The sequence below is a fragment of the Taeniopygia guttata genome, chromosome 1 (genome assembly GCF_048771995.1).
Source record: "Taeniopygia guttata chromosome 1, bTaeGut7.mat, whole genome shotgun sequence".
Taxonomy (NCBI): domain Eukaryota; kingdom Metazoa; phylum Chordata; class Aves; order Passeriformes; family Estrildidae; genus Taeniopygia; species Taeniopygia guttata.
This window is the reverse complement of record NC_133024.1, coordinates 87603723-87621557: the sequence shown is the minus strand read 5'-3', so window position 1 is coordinate 87621557 and position 17835 is coordinate 87603723. Positions and strand designations below refer to the sequence as shown.

At 40.1% G+C, this 17835-nt stretch overlaps 1 long non-coding RNA gene across 1 annotated transcript in view; it reads right to left on the bottom strand.

Moving 5' to 3' along the window:
• Positions 1–285: 285 nt before the first annotated feature.
• Positions 286–17835, bottom strand: part of LOC140684663 (uncharacterized) — a 37243-nt gene continuing 19693 nt past the window's right edge. The window contains exon 2 of the long non-coding RNA XR_012057261.1: positions 286–16056. This is a non-coding gene — a long non-coding RNA (uncharacterized lncRNA). The remainder of the gene's footprint in view (positions 16057–17835) is intronic.

Below are 17835 nucleotides of genomic sequence, written 5' to 3'. Positions count from 1 at the left end.
AGAAGCTGCTGTGAGGTCAGGTGAACCAAGGTATAGTGAAAAGCAAAAGGAAATCAAATATGAGTCCAGAAGGAAGTTTGTCTATGGCAATATGTACTATACCCCATCTTTCTTACGTGTCAATACATCACATCAGATTTCCTTCCCAAAATCGGGTAAGAGTTACTTGCAAACTGAGGAAGCCATTTCAGACCACTATCCTTTGAGATAGCTCCACTTTTATTCCTGTTATATTTGACTGTCCACAAAATCTCTGTAATGACTCCATAGATCTCAGAAAAAATATTTTGCTGTCTCCATTATCTGTTTTACCCTGGCACTGTTCTGTAGGTTTTTGTGGAGCTGCTTCACATTTACAATGGGGTGAAGGAGAGCTAGAGATTTCACACTTGATATTTACACACTGGACATAGTCTTCTTTTATCTCTTCCCAAGTTTAACTCTCAGTGAGACAATTAAAAAGTCACCTTGAGGATTTATCTCTGAAAACACTTCAGCACCTCCTAAAGAGAAGACAACTAGGAAACTAGCAGTGCTCAGAATTCAGCACTGCAAACGACTAGACTGAAATCTTGCATACGTTCTGTCTGTTTTATTCCCTGGCTCAGGGCTGGGATAGCACATGTACATGACTCCAGATGCTAGCAATATAGAGTACATTGAAAGCAGAGCTGGGACAAAATGTTCTCTTTGGACTTCTTCAGGAGTGTGGGAAAGTACAGACTGAGATTCAGGGTGTAAACTTTCCCCATTGAAAGTTTGATAGTCAGTGTGATTTCCAGGTGGAGTGATAGAAAGTTGGGGGAAACCTATTCCCCTTCAGTGTATTTACTGCATAACAAGAGCAGACCCACTCTAACCGAGCAGCAGATATTGGATGTTGTATACATTATATTGCTGAAAGAAGAATAACACAGTAATAATGTCCAGCTATTACAGGCCTTAACCTTTTAGCCCCAAGGGACTGCTCAGAGTTTTATCTGAAGAGTGCCTGTAGGGGCAGGGTACAAATTTGCAGGTGCAAAGTAGTATTTGCAACTACAGATCGCAAAGGTGCAAATGCCACGTTCTGGTCTTTTGCTCTGCCATCCGCCAGCCTGCAGGCAGAAAACCGGGCACTGTGCAGAGCACTGGTAAAACCTGTGATCCTAATTATTTGTTAACATTCCAGTCAAAGGATACCACATTCTGCTTCTGTGATATGCATTTTCATTTTTTGGATGGGCTAGGACACTGCCTCTTTCTGACGATTTCTGGAGTCATGACCTTTAGAGTTTGTGTGTGGCTTCTTGTTCCTTCTGCATCCAGCTTAGAGATTTTACAAATCTTCCACCAAGGGGGGATGGATTACACTGACTTCTGCATTCTTTTGTGTTCTCCAAGAACTGTAATATTTACCAACAAAATTTTCTTCTCAATCTAATCTATCACATAAATATCACACGAGGCTACCTCCTGCAAGAGGCGGCCTTAAGATGTAGTGCATGATTTTGTGCTTACTGTCTTCCTTCCCTTGTCCTTATTTTTGCTTCAAAGGAACTATCTGTGCAAGAAGGGTGAAAAGACACAGGCCTTGGAGTGCAGACCTGTATGAATTAACTTAGTGGCAAGCACAGATTCATACTTGCTGTCTGGAGAGCATGGAGTACAGAGATTGCATTTATTAAATATATATGGGTAATTTCCAAACTCCAGCACTGCCACAGTGCTGTGAGGGAAGGCTTGTATTGCTACACGAGTCCAGCTTGTCTGCCAACATGTCTACCCATTCTGCAGGTGTATGTGTTACAGCCCAAGGCAAAAATATCCATGCCTTTCCCAACAATCTCATGGTGCTTCTGCAGGCCAGATGGTTCCAATTTGAGGCCTACGCTCAGTGATGTAGCTGTATTGAGTTTCTTCCCTGAAACCAACAAAACCTGCTTTAGCATTTTGCTTGGATTAAAATATTTGTCCCTTTTTTTCACAGGGCAGAAGAGGGACTCCTGAAGCCACTGAAGGAAGGAAATCATTACAGGGTTCTACAGAAGTAGGTCATGTGCTACAGCTGCTCATAGTTTAAGAGGAAGAAACATGGGACCTCAAACATGGAACACGACTCCTTCAAAATGCTTGAGAGCAACCCAAGAAAAACATCCTCAGAGGCTTATTTAATAAACATTATCTATAATAGTCTCAATGTGTGCTCATGTTTCCTTAGGAGTTTGCACCTACTTCCCAGAGCTAACAAGATTCCAAAATAGAACGCAGAATAATTTAATGAAAAGGATTTAATAGTTTGTGTTAAAGCTAATATGGTCCATTAGGAGCTGTCATTTTATAAACAATGAAGGTATGTTACCCCCTCTATTGCCATAAAGCCATTCCACAAAAGGTTTGTAAACAATCAGTAATGATCTATAGAACATTCACAAAAGACAATTAGAGCCACATTTGAAAAATGTGCTTTCCCTCACATTTGATTTCTTTTTAAGTAAACTTAAGAGGAGTCTATATCCATGTAGTAGATGGATAAATATATTGCATAAAGACCACATATACATATATATACACACATATATAGTGTGTATATATATATCATGTATATATATATTTATATATGTATGCATATGTAGATTTCATTAGAAATCATACAATGTTCATTATCTTAGAAGCACTGCTATTTCCACAGTTTAGAAAAATGCCTAAAGTCAACTGTTAAATCAACTGAAAAGTTTTTAATTATAATCAAAGTGTCACTTCACTGCGGCTTTTCCTTTTTTTATCAAATTTAAATTTTTGTGAAGACTCGACCTGTTTTCCTTAACAACTGTAAACACAGAAGATTATGGACAGAAAAAGGGCCAGTTTTAATGTGTGGGGTTCTTCACAATGAGACTTAAAGTAAAATGTGTGTAATTCTAAAACAAGACTCTCCAAGTCTTGGGGCTCCTTATGCTTGGTGCCATATTCCACCTGTGTGAGCCTAGAAGATGGCAACACTGTTGTAAGCCATAACTTGAAGAGACCTGAGGAGAGGGACAGAAGAGCTCCCCAGCCCCTTCCCATGCCCCATGTTTTTTGGAAGCCAGGCAGGAATGAAGTACAAGAGAAATCAGACCTAATGACTACAAGGGAGGTGCTTCTGGCATACAGTGAAGTAAGTGTTTGAAAAATTAGGTCCATAAAGTGTCTTTATTTCTTATTACGACATGATCTAAGAGGAGATGAAATAGTCAAAAGATGACTAACTTGGTAAAAGAAAATGGATACGACTTTATTATTTATAAAGTGAACTCCTCATTTAAACAAAACAGCTTTTTCAAACTTAGATCCTTACTCAAGAAAACAGGCAAGAAGGAAATTTTAGTCTGAGGTCATTCTGTTACATATTTACCTTACAAAGATTTATCGGAGCTACTTCTGCAAAGTTTGTCTTAGAACTGCCAGGTTCTTTAAAACCATGTGTCTGAAAATTCTACTAGAAAGCTGAGCAGAGACATGTATAATGAAATAGTAATTAATTGCAACAAGTGTTAAACAATCTTTTTGGAATATTTAATTAGTCAATATATTTTGCTGCTTCCTTTTACAAATGGTCATTACTCAAACATCAGGTTGGGATAAGAGGGAACATTAAACAAGAAATCCTACGTGAAACACCATATAAATCATAAGGAGAATGAGGAGACTGTCTGTCTTTTCACAGGACAGCAACACAAAAAAATTATAGGATAAACCCACCCTAATGTGTTGTTTGGGTACTCCCTTCTTTCCTATAGCATGTAAAATTTCTCAGATGAATAAGAAAGGAAACAGTTTTATATCTATATTCCCAACTATTGTCAATGAATTGAATAGAAATTAATGTTATTGATTTATTGTGCTGCCTTCCTTGGCTGTCTTCATGACAGCACACTTAAGAGACCCAACACTATTTCCTTGTTGGTCAATGGACATATTTTTAATATTTTTAATATGAACCTCACTGAGTCAGATCTAGCATTAAATCCATGTATAAGATGATTTAAACCTGCTGCTCTGTGCTAGGGAAAGCTGAAAGGAATTCCCAAAGCATCCTAGATAGGACAGACATTCATGCAATGAAAGTACTTTGTCAGCTTACACTGTCATTGTCACAGCGCTAAAGGCACAAATCAGTTGTTTTCAAGTAGAAGACATCCAAATAAAACTAATGCACATGGACAGAGGTAAAGCCCAATAAAAACAGCTGAGCAGACCCGTGAAGTCTGAGGATTCATCTGAGCTCCCAGAATCCTGAGATTTATGTAACTAAACATAGTTGGTTCCATCCAATGTTTACATCACTTAAGGCGCCTTTTGAATACATAGAAATAGGCATTTTTAGGAGGTACCAACTCAGCATCTCCTATGGCTGACATCTACATCTCACTAGATGAATCAAGTTTCAAAACACCAATTTCCATATACTGATATTGAAGGGATCCAAGGAATCACCCTGAGGTGTCAAAATATACAGGACAAATGTCTGAAACTAAGGATTGAAGGAATCTATCCCACAGTCTATTATAACAGTTACTAGGAAGGAAGTTAACTCTATCCAAGTTTTAATCAGGATAAGAGGTATTCTTGCAATATGAAGAAAGGATATAGAAGCATATTGTGTCATTTGGGGTAAGAAATATCTAGATTTTACAGTTCTGAGATTCTATTGTACTATTGTTACTGGTCTGGACGCAGGTAAATAGTGGGTATGATGAGCTTGTTTTAAGCTTGATGATATTTTCAGTATATTTGCAGTATAATGCAGTATTTATGTCTTTGACTTGGTGAGCATAGAGCCAGTCACAGTTTCAAACATAATTAAAAGATTTCCTGGTCCCTGATTGTTTTCAAATGAAAATTATTAACAAAGAGATAATTTTAATTTTTCAGTCAAATGGATATAATTTTAGTGTTTACTTACTTTCTAAAATCTCTATACGATTGGAGAGGACTGAAACAGGGGATGCAGGATGGGGAAACAGATTCCTGTGCTCACATTAGCTTTGTTTTCAAGGCATATTTCACTGTTTAGACTTCTTTCTTCCCAGGTAGATAAAGAGAAAACAAAATATTGGTGCCAGAGACAGGTGCCTCTAATGTATTCTTGTCAGACATGCTGGGAACAGGAGAGCTCTATTTTTGAGATACTACTGTTAGCGACATTACGTGGAGGTCTTGTTAGCGGTAAGCAGCAAATTGGTGTTTAGCGATGCAGCTGACAGCACTTATTAATTTGGGGGAAAGGGAGAGAAATCTCCAAATTCTCAGGGAGACAGGCATAGTCTTGTGTGTCAATATGAGGAATTTATGCAAACATTCTCTCATTTTAATGAGATAGAAAAAGCAGTGCTTTTTCTATGGTAGTAAAATAACAGCTCATACCCTGATTCAGGAAGCATGTACTTAAACCATCTTTATGCAGGACAGTACTTAATCCTCTGTTTAAGTTTGATTTACATGGGTGCTTATGAGGTATCTCAGATAGCGATGACTAAAGGCTGGGATGAGCCCTGCCTCAGTTAATGACAGATACAGCTCTGGATTCATCTAGTAATGTTAATAGCAATAATGGTAACAACAATTGTTTGTGACTAGGTAGCTACTTTCATTTAAATTGATCAAATAGTAAGCTGTACAAACAATAATGATTTAAGGCTCCCTGCATTCCTGAATTGGGAGGATGCTTGGGCCATTCATCCAGGGCAACAGAGCACGTAAAGATGAACAGTGAGGGAATCATACAACTGTGGTGCCTAAGATAAAGAAAGCAATGAGCTGGTCAGCCTGCTTGGTCTGTCCAGTAGCTGATTCCCCTGGCCAGTTTGAACAAAATTAATAAAGGGGAATCTCCTGTCTACAAAGACAGTCTGTGGTGAAATGTAGAAATATTGGGGTCTCCTGAATGCCCTCCAGGACATTGTGAGTCACAAGAATATCCTTTCCATTGTCATCATCTAATCATATACAGAGGGGAATTTAATTTAAGTTACCACCTTTATTTGAAACAAAAGCATTGCAATTTGCATGACCAGTGCAAACTGCTTCTAAAACAAACCGATTTGGAAAGAACATAAGCATGAGATATGTCTGGTTTCTTGTCTGGATTACACTCCAAAATTTGATGATCACACCCAGATGACTAAAATAATGAAGGTGATAGATTAGTGTATTGATGCATAATCACTGTCTAGCCTGCAAAACTTATGAGCGGCATGATTTTGAGAACAATTACTTGTAATTAAAGCAATGCTGCTCCCCCCCTCAAAGAAATATTTTGTGCATAACACCAATTAATTACATTTTTTCAATGAGAATAGATCTTAAATGGCTGTGCTGCTATTTATTTCTGACCACATTCATAATTCTGAAGAGATATGAATTATGTATTGTTTAGCAGTATTATTTTGGGGCTGGAATTGTAAAAAATACCTCCTCTTTTTTGTTAGCATCTCTTGTATGAATTAAAAGCTAACCACTTCCACAGGGTGAAAATATGAACTCTTTTAATGATGAAAGGGAGTTTTTAGTTAGACAAACATTGTCTGATGAAGTCAGTCCATCCATCCAGCTTAACTGTCTGCTTATTCGTCTCTTTTTGATTTTCCATACCCTCAGACAAAACTGGTGAAACTGAAAGGCAGCCTTATGTCATGAAAAGAAGAAATCTTCAATTGTGCTAAATAAATTTTTCTACACTTGCTTTTAGAAAGCAAGAATGTGTATTTTTTTTCAGACTAAAGTACAGTGTAGGTTTTCTTTTCAATGGGTTGAGGTATAGGGTTATAGCTGATTTAATTATTAAAATATTGCTGTGAGAAAAGGTTTTCAGTAGTCTAGCTCTACATAGATGAATTCAAATGTGTGTTAAAACCTGAGCTTGGCATCTGAATCCAAGTTCAGTATTTGAAACATCATATAGACTTCAAAGAGTTGTATGAAACAAAAGAAGATAGGAACCATGCATAGTTTGCTTTTTCTAAAACTGCAGCTTTACCTCACCAGTTCTGCACAAATAAACTCTGTAGGACATCTTTAAGTGAAATAAAGTACAAGGTCTGAGCTTTATTCTCAGAGATGTTGTACACATGCTATTCCCATCAAATCTTTTCAACTCTTCCCCTTCCCTAGATACCACTGAAGCCTCAAAAAGAATTGGGTTTGGTAACCACATCTAACACCTTTCCTTCTGGCAGCTGTGGTTCCCTGAACAGATAGATAGGTCTCACTCTCTTTTTTACTTCAAACCAAGTGAGTTTTCACTTCTGAAAAATGGACAGGCTTCTCCTGATAAATCTCTCACTAGGTTTGTATCACTGGCAGCGACATGAACTGAGGTTTTCTCCCCAGAACCTATGTTCTCTATGAGTTGCCATCCTATTCTTGGTAAGTGCTCTGCAGAATGCTGAAACATTGTCTGCCAAGAGAGGAGCAAGGACTCCTCCTGCCTTCCCAGCTTGCTCCTGCCACCCTGAAATTCTGCCTCCATCAACATATGGAAGAGAAGCATCTTCTGATAATGCCCATGTACTCAACAGACATATGAGCAGCTGTACCCAAAGAAATGCATTTTTAGTACGTCATAAATATCACATGCCCTGGGAACAAATAGCAAGACAAAATTTCCTTTAAAATCAGTCAACACTCTGAGCAGAGAAACTTGTCCGTCTAACCACAGGCTCACTTGTGAGTGGCAGAAACTGAAATCATGGCCTTGATTAATTTGTGTTTTTCTGATCTGTCACACTGGGGTCTCTGCAGTAGCTCAGCCACCCAAGGAACGGCATGCTCAGTCTTTTCCGTGACCCACAGAAACATTCTCCGTGTCTGTTTTGGCAGCTGGGTGTAACTCAATCTGCTATGGTATCCACGCTTAAACAATTCTACAAGTAAGCAAAACAGCTACTGTTTTCATCTTACCATGTTTTTCATAGTATCTAGATGTTGAAATAACACTGCCAAAAAATTGACATTTTATGCTTTGACAATGATTGCTCCTGATCGTACTCACGATCTCAGGCACAGCAAGGGGCCCAAGCCTTGGCTTCCCAATGTGTCAATCAATCCTCAGCACCTATCAGGCACACACACGCTGCCATCAGCCAGCAAGTTCAAGCACCTCCGCTTGAAAATAGCTGCAGTGGCGCTGGAAAAGGAGGCATGTTTTTCAGAATGTCGCAAACTTGTGAAAACAATTCTGCAACCAAAACTGAGAATAGCCTTTGCAATCGCTACCCCTCTCAGGCAGCCAGCTCACTCTTGGGTGCTGTAAATACACAGTAATAAACTGTACCAAGGAACCATGATACAGTAATGTTACAGTAAATTCTGGTGGAATTGCTTTTGAGGTGCACCGGCCTGTGAAAGAGGAAGAGAAATGGGAGACACTCACATGTTCGAGGGAATGAAGAGGAAATACCTTTGCAACCTCACTTCCCTACCTCTGAACACAGCTCTCCTGTACTTTGTCTGTAGCCTGTGGTGCCCTGGCAGCCCATTCATGCATAGAAAGACTTGGCAGAACACATGGTTACCCTTACACTGAATTCTTTCGCCATGTGTGTTTAATATATCTCTGTGATCTGATTCAAGTGGAGCAGATTTGAATACCTCATTATACGGAGACCAATATGTCTTCATACACACAGTAATTATATTGTTCATTCTGATGTTAGAACGCTGTATCTTGCTGAAAGTCAGAGTACTCGCATACATTTTGTAGTCACTTAGACATAAGTGACTATGCTGACATTCAAATTCTAAACAAATTGCTAATGAGCTTCCCCGCTTCTTTTTTTTTTTTTTATCTTCTCCCCAAAAGCAGATTTCTCAGCCTCTGAAAGAAACAGAATGGAAGAGCTTAAATGAGAAGACACACGCACATGACTTCAGTCTAAGGAATAGAAGCCCATTTCTCAGCCAGTGTGCACTGCCAGAGCTGTGTTGGCTCCTTGGGGAGAGGGAAAAAGACAGGAGAAGCAAGAGGGTGGAAATACTTTAACCACACTTCAGATGTCTACCTTTGTGCTTGGATTTTGTAATGAAGATTTATCTAAATCTCAGCAAGTGAGTATTTTCCCCTAATGGAAATGCTGTCTGCAGCACTTGTTCTTTCTTTTCTCTACCCAGTACCCTTTTGTCTTATTGTAGCCTTTTTGGTTTGGTAATAAAGATTGTACTTGTGATGCTACTTAAGGTGTACTCTTCGGTGTTCCCAAGCAATGTCTGAAGGTGCTCCAGGACTGCAGAACGCACTCTGGATGTAGACACACATGGTAAAACAGATAACACCTTATGTGACCAGAAGTGGGTTTTGCAGTTTAAAGGACAGGTTTGTGACCATCATAGTGACTAGCACAGGAATGCCCTTTGAGAAATGTCCCTTTAATGTAACCTGTGGTGGCCCCACAGGTGGTGCCTTGGGCAGGCTGCAGGCATTCAGAACTCTTAGTGCCCAGACTCCAGTCCCTCCATCACCACCTATGGATATAATTCCCTGTTATAGCATTACCCTATACAGATCTGCAGCACTTGGGTTTTAATTGCTTGGCAGTCATCTTTTCTTTCCTTCCGGTACCTTGATACTTGAGGTCAGGTGTTGAAATGCCACTTGGGTTTCTGGGACCTGAGTGTTAGCAGCTGGCTTTCACTCTAGTTCCCAAATCATTTGCTGTGGGGGGCCTGTATTCAGAGTTCCCTGTGACATTCATAACCTTATTATTATCCTGTGTTAATTAACTTTCATATTGTTCTTAATTGTGTGTGTGGCCCCTGAGACAATTGGAAGGATTCATTATTAAAAAGGCAGAATTTTATTTAGTGCAGAATTCAGTGCTAAGAGAGACCTCACTTTACCTACTCAGGGAAAAGCAGCAATAGAAAGGAAACAGCTGCTGGCATATTGGTCAGGAGCAAAAACAGTGGGCAAGGTTGAAAGCAGTAAGACCAGTAAAGCGAGAAGAAACTTTAAACCCATGTATTATCCTACTTGTCTTTCACCAATGTTGTATTATAAGAGAAAGTTTCTAGTGTAAAATTTACTCATTTTTCAGTCAAAAAATTATTCAGCTGCAGGAAGGAAAGGCATTCAACAGGATGGCACAGAGCACATTTAATGAGCCAAGCAGGAATAACAGGTTCCCTTTCCCTCTTCCCTCTCAAGAGCTGCAGAGGACATTAGTAGGCATAACTATGGGCCCCTTGCTTGCTGATCTGCTCCTCCACTGTGTTGAATTTCTTTCCACTTTCTGTGGGGAAAAAAATGATACCATTGTGCAGCAAAGCACATAACTTCTTCAAGGGGTGATGAACATTTGGTAACAAAATTCCTTGTCAATCTATGTGCCTTGCTCCATGTACTCAGACTGTTAGCTTCTCTTCCTGGTGAAAACTGGAAGTACATGTGCTTTCTCTGCAATAATATATTATGCCCCAGTGATATTGTCCTAGATAAGCACGGCTTTCACAGGCTGCATCCTTTTGTCTATCTCCCTGTTTGTGGGAAAATAAATGAACACACAGAATGTGTGCTTGTTCTCAGAGAATTCCAGTTGTGTTTGCTGGTTTTCATCTTTTTTTGTCAAACGGCTGTGGATGCTCTTTCATTGATTCCCATATGAAAAAAGTCCTGATCAAATACAGTGCATACCAGCTGGCACATGGATGGGTTCCCAGCAGGCTTTTGGCATTTGATACACTCATGTATGTGAACAGGTTGATATGATTAAGGTTAGCGAATGAGAGACAATTCCAGACTTTTCTAATTTTTATATAGCATTAAATATTTGCTGGTGCTTTTTATTTTAAAGCCGGCAGAATGCTATTTAATGTTCACAATGGCAACCTGATGGTTAAAATGTAAGGGACATTCTATCCTTCTCCTACCATTGCTATGACCATAAACCAGACCTGAAAATGGAAAAGAATACAGCACAAAATAGGATTGCATATCTATATGCCCAAGTTTTAAAAGCTCCACTGTCGACGAGAGAAAAACTACATGGGTTTCATTTTCATTGCATTCAGTGAAAAGTTATTAGGAAGTGATCTGGGGACTTCTATACCTGTGAAACCAAGGGCACTGAGGGGACAGAACTCAGTGTAGCCACCACATTGCAATTTGCTGGTTGGCTTGGGTCTCCTTCCAGCCGCACAGTATTCCCAGTTCTCTTTGTGCTGTACTCAGGAAGGGCACAAAGCTGTTTTCTTTCCAGACTATTTTACCGATGGGCCTGACTGCTTAATTGGTTTGGCATAGGATGCCAGAGCTCCACCATTTGTCTATGCTTCCTGTTTGCTTCTCGTCTGTAATTCAGGCTGTGGAACGGCTCTTGAAAGTTTAGTGTGGTATGGTGTGGCAGATTGTGCAGCAGATTGTGTGGCTTCTTATTTGGTGACAAATTTGGTGTTATTTAGATGGCCTTAGGTAGCTCTTGACCCTCCAGCCCCCCGACTACTCATTTCCAGCTCCACGTCATTGCAATGCTTTGCTTAGCCAGGTGTTTATGTGGCCATGAAGTACAGCAGTTCATTCATCTAGTAGGAAAAGCAGATCTTGCATCCCCCACCTTGTTCACTCTTTGGCTGTGGAGGCAGTTTTGCCAGCACTGCCCAGAACTCCAGTCCTGGCACTGAAGGACCACTTGAGGAACCATGCTCTGCACCAGTCACTGCTCCTTGGAAGCACAAGTCTGTGCACAGCACTCACAGCATCAGCCCAGAGCCTGAAATGCTTTTTCAGCTTTTGCCTGCAGGGACCAGAGGAGTGTTAATATTAGTGTGATCTATTTATCTCAACTGTATTCAATTTCTCTTTTTTCAATACAGCATTACTGGGGATGAACACACTTTAAAAATGGAATGCCCAGTAAAACTTTTCTAACAAAAGCCTGTCGAGCAATATAGGCTATGTGACTGCATGTGCGCTCCTATGTACGTTAGCCTGAATGACACCGAAAAAATTATGCCAGGAGATTAATACTTTTGCATTGCCTAGTTCTTCTTCGAAGTCAGGAGAAGGTGGTGAATGTGTTGTAAAAGACACATATTTTGTCAAAGTTGCAGAATTTAATTTAAATAAAGAGTTTCCTCAATAATTTTTCTTACTTCTAAAACTGTTAAAACAGAGAAACTGAGAGATCTGGTGTAAAAGAAACACCAGGTTATGACTGAAGAACTGCAAAGGCTTAAGACAGATGTTTCATGGATGACAAGCTGGACAGGAGCTGGCAAGATGTGCTTGCAACTCAGAAAACCAGTGATGTCCTGGGCTACATCAAAAGAAGCGTGGTCATTAGATTGAGGGAGGTGATTCTCCCTCTCTACTCCACTGTGATGAGACCCTGCTCACAAAATGATTGGAGGGCTGGAACACCTCTCCTGTGAGGAAAGCCTGAGAGAACTGAGGTAGAGCAGCCTGTTGAAGAGAAGGCTCCAGGGAGATCTTATTGCAGCCTTTCTGTACTTAAAGGAGATGTATGAGAAATAGGAGAACATACTTTTTAGTGGGGCCTGTTGCTATAGGGCAAGGGGTAATGGTTTTAACATCAAACTGGGTAGATTCAGAGTAGATATAAGGAAGACATTTTGTATGATGAAGGTGATGAAACACTGGAACAGATTTATAGATGACCCATCCCTGAAAACATCCAAGGTCAGGCTGAACAGGGCAGTGGGTGACCTGAGCTAATTGAAGATACCTTCTCATTGCAGGGAGGTTGTATCAGATGACCTTCAAGGGTCCCATCCAACACAAACCATTCTAAGACTCTATGATTCTACATTAATGTAAAAACTGTATTTTGTTTGCTGATTAGGAAAAAAATACAAAGCAATTGAGGGTCAGATTGCTATCTAACCTATCTTACTGCAGCTCCATTGAAATCAGTTGAGCTCTGCTGATTTACAACAGTTGAGATCTAGTAATGACTTTCTATAACTTAAATTAATTGCTGCAACACTTTTATTTTTGGCTTGAAGGAAGAATTTTAAGATCAGGATTGATTAGCTTTTTTTTTCTAAATTATTAAAGCATCTTTAATTTTATTTTAAATTTGCTTTTACTATTGATGGTAGTTTTTTGTCTCTTGTCATCATAATTTATCTCTTAAAAGTTTTTCTGAGTGTCAAATACTTGGACTATCTTTTGGATTCTCAGGTGACTAAGATAGGATTCTGTCTTTAATTAAAAAGAAGAAGATTGAGTTTCAGGGCAATCATGTTTTGATATTCCCATATGTATCTAAAGTCACTCAGATTAGGAGAACAGGACTTCAGTTTTTGAAATTAGACTTTGTTAAATTGGACTCTGAAGAAAGTGCATTTCCCTATCTGACTAAAATATCCATGGTTTTAAATACTACAAGGTAAGCCCTCATCAACTCTGATAGATGCTAAATGGCACTTCTTTACTGTCTTGATTCTGACCCCATTTCTTACATTGTCAATACCGTGTAAATCCTTCAAACTCAATAGAATTTTTCTAGGTTTAGACTGCCATAAAAGGCTAAAGTCCACCTCTACACGTTTGCTCCCCAAAAGAAAAATGGTTTGTCACGGTAGCCACTGCAACCATAACAAGTAGATCAGATAATACAAATTATAGTGTGGTACTGAAGTCTTTGGAGTTAGATTAATTTATAACACATAAAATCTGACCTTCTGTTTTCCTAAATTATAATACCATCTTTGGGGTACTGAACTTTACTAATTATTATTACTAATTAGAATTTGGAGTCTGCCTCTGAGGCACCATATCAATAGCATCACTGAATAGTGCAGGGCTAGGCTTCCTTGGCTAAAAAAGAGAGTTGGTTCATAGTATATGGTCAACATTGCTTCCAAAGCTCCCAGGTGCAAAGGCTCAAACCATACTGGTTTTGGGCCACTTTTGCTCCTCCCTCCTCTTTCATTTCTGCCTCTCTGTCAGCGATGTCCTTCTCCCCTCCCTTTCAGTTTCAGGAGCCTGCAGGTGATTAGGCTGCAGGTCATTAGTCAGCAGGCATCCTAGCTTACCAAGAAGATGTGTGCAAAGTAAACCACATGCAGGAAGAAGGGAAGATAGAGCTAGTGTGGGTCAGCAGCACAGCCAAACAGAGTCTCCATCTTCAGATTCCACAGCTGGACTCTGAGGTCCCCTCTCCTGTGGCCCAACAACAAATGTTCTGTTTACATCCTTCCAGTGAAGGAAGTATTTCAGAGCTCACCACAAGAGTTCTTGTTGAGATTCAAGTCTTTACAGTGATACTGGCTTTTAATTACATAAGTATATCAATTTCTGTGGTTTCAAACATCCACATATCATACATATTTACAAATAATTCTGCCTACCCTAATCAACCTCTTGAAAGGAAGTGAGAGGAAGGGATGTTGATAAAAATCTCACCCTTCTATTTGTACTCCTCAGTTTTTTTCTGGTGAAAAACTTTGGTGCTCTAGATGATGGCTGAAATTGGCAGCAAAAGAGTCACTAACTTGGATAGCAGTTAACATGATGGTTCTGTTGACCTTGGTAGGTTTACCTGCTAGGATAACTGAGGCACTTGCAGAATGCACACGCAGGGGCTTGTGGGAAAACCCACCATGGAATGTCCTATTAGCTGAGTGGCACCGGCAGTGAACCAGTGCAGTGAATGACGGTTAAAAGCACAGTGGAAAAATATGCCTCTCAACTAATTTGTAACTGGAATGTCAAGAATACAGCTATAGGTCCTCTACCGGTCCTGATAGAGCCCAAGCTTTGTGCATCTGATACCTACAGGTAGTGGAGTACCAGAGTCTTCCAAATGTACATGCTGCCTTGTGAACTGTCTCTCTCTCTTTTCCATTATTCACATTTCAAACTGTCTAACAAAAGTAATTTGGATTGTACATTTCTAAATAACCTTTTCAACCCCTCCCTCAGCATTTCCTGAGAATAACAATAGTCATCTTCCTTGCCAACTAATATGTGGTTCAAATTTCCATGAATGGTTTTTCTTTTTTTCTCTTTCCATAGCTGACCATCTCCCATTTACAGCATGCTACTCTGTTGCCATTATGGATCCTTAGCAGCTCAGATCAAGTTCCTACCTGTCCTGTCACCAGGTAAAATGGCATTCTGAAACTCCATATGGCAAGAAACATGGAGTTGTGAGCTCTGTTTGAAGCCTGGGTCACCAAGCAGTAAGTGTACAATGGGAATCTGTATGCCTCCTCATTGAGGATGGCTGCCATGACCAAGCACATCCTTTTCACTGCTACTTGCAAAAGACACAGAAGAACTGTCCAAGATGCAGCGTGAGCTTCTTTATTTTGGAAACAGGAAAACAGATGCTCCCCAAAGAACATTCACGAGGGGTTCTCAGAACTAATTCAGCAGAGCTGTATTCCTACCCTCTGAATGAGCCAAGGCCAGTCAAAGTGTAGAGTGAGACAGCAGGTAGTGAGGCTACAGCATACAAATATCACAGATGGAATTCAATTTACATGTACCACATATAAAGGGAGAAAAATGCATTCTGACCAATAATGCATAAACCCAGCACTGAAGACTACAGAACAGGTGCTACAGACAGATTAAAAGTACTCCCACAGAAATGCCACAGACTGCTCAGCAACATTGTGGATGCAGTACTCACCCCTCATGTCGAAGAGCTTTGGCCACACCTCTGTTCTTGATTAGGAAAAAGATGAGATTAGCTCAGTTGGTTAGAGCATGGTGCCAATAGTGCCATGGTTGCATGTTTGATCCCTGTATGGGCCACTCACTTAAGAGCTGGACTCGATGGTCTTTGTGGGTGCCTTCCAACTCAGGATATTCTTTGACTCAGAATATTCTGCAATTGATTTCTTGCATGAATATCCAAAATGGACCAGTAGTTGATCCTGCCCAGGCTGTTGGCTTTGCCTGGAGTCTTATTTAGAGTGAGTAGAGCCTGTGCATGTGCTGCAGAGGATCTGTTCACACCCAGCTAGACCTGAGAAAAGCAGTGCGCACCTGAGACAAGCTGCCAGCAGTGGAAACCATCAGCAAGGAAGTCTTCTGTATTGCTCAGTTTGTGATTTACACTGGACCTGCATTTAAAAATACCGAAGGTGAGGTGTCATTTAGGCAACCTCATACCCCATTCCTGCTCAGCACTAGGCAATACTTTTTCTTCCATCCTCTGACAGATCTCATGTGGCTGAAACAGGCAAAGATAGTAGCTGTTATTATGTCATGTTTACATGCATTTATGTGTGGTAGAAACAGGGGAGAAAAAAGTGTTTGTGGTCAAGTGAACTACTGTAGGATAAAGAGAGATAAATAATTCAGCTTCTCATTATAACCGAAGAGTGCAGCTTTCACAGAGAGGACAGGGACTGTCTGTGTAAATTGGTATTCAGCGGCTGTTTAGTAGCCATAGCATGTAATCTAGCATTAGTATTAACATAAATCAGTGGCAGGAATTAATAATATTTCTAAAGTCTTATATGATAACTGGATCCACACTATATTGTTTCATTCTCTTGGGTATTTTAATGATCATGTAATAGAAATGTTGGAGTAGCTGAGATATTCTTTATAAAGCTCTATGAAAGGTCTTTAACACAATGTCTTTAGCAGACAGTTTTGATAGAATGTGTTGTACAAGAAGAAATATACCTATTTTGGTAATATGAGTGTGTTTCATTAGCTCAGTTCACAGCAATATGACATTACATTTAAAAAGGAATACAATTAATAACAATGAGAGGGGTTTTTTAGCTCCCAGAGTATAGCTGGAGGAACTGAACACGGTGTCAGGGCAATTAAATAGAGGGACTGTATTACCTTTGTCTGAACACTCATAACATCATCCTGTCTCGATATGTTGAATAGGGGATTTCTTTGCAGTAGGATTCTTAATTTATTTTGATGTTTCCTATAACTTGGATAATAATAAGATGGACTTTTTTATTAATCTTTAAAAATGTACAAATCTTGGGGATTAGCATGTCTGTAGATCCGTGTATTTTCCATTTTCCATAGAGTATGGAACGATTGTATTAGAGATACACACAATAGCTTCTCAGCCTGAACTTAATGGCACCATCATATCTGTACCGTGGAAAAGTACAAAATACTGCCGGTGCATGTACAGCACATGGATTAGATAACTGCAGTCCAGAGAAAAAGTTATACTTTGAGACTATTAAAATAATCAACATGAGTATTATTTTATTCAGCATTAACCATTATGTTCTATGTTAAATGACAATGAAACCAGTGGAACACAATCCTTCCCCGGAGTAATGGTACCGGGCATTTCTTTCATCTCTAAAGAGGTTTCTTAATATCCTGCAATCCTAAAAATGCTATTTTTCCCCCACTTCAGGTCAGATTTAATAACAGTAACAGGAGATAAATTGATTTCGCTCAGCCAAGCTTTCGGCAGCCCTGTGGATGGCAGACAGGGATCTCTCCCCTCCCAGGAGAAGCAGCAGCAGAAGGCATCCAGGCCATTGCTGAGATCCCTTCAGGGAACCGAGTCCTACTCCCTAGGGATGTAGTCCTTTCCGTGGCACTCACTTCTCTTCTAGAGGGTCATCCACATGGCCCAGTCTGCTCTGCATGTCTGGGTGGGAAGGCCAGGAGTCCTCCTTGGCCCTGGGAATGAAGGCAGCGAGGAAGCAAGGAAGCCACATGAAGTCTTTGGTGCAGCCAACACTGGAAAACATAGGGGCTGCTTTGAGGAGAGGCCTGAAGAGCTTCAGAGGGGGAGCTCTGTTCTGCAGGGGCGGCTCACTTGTACTGCTCATACTTCCACAGCAGCAATAGCCATGTGGGTAAAAGTGTTAGGCAGGTGCCAAGGCAGAAGCGACCTTCCCCTT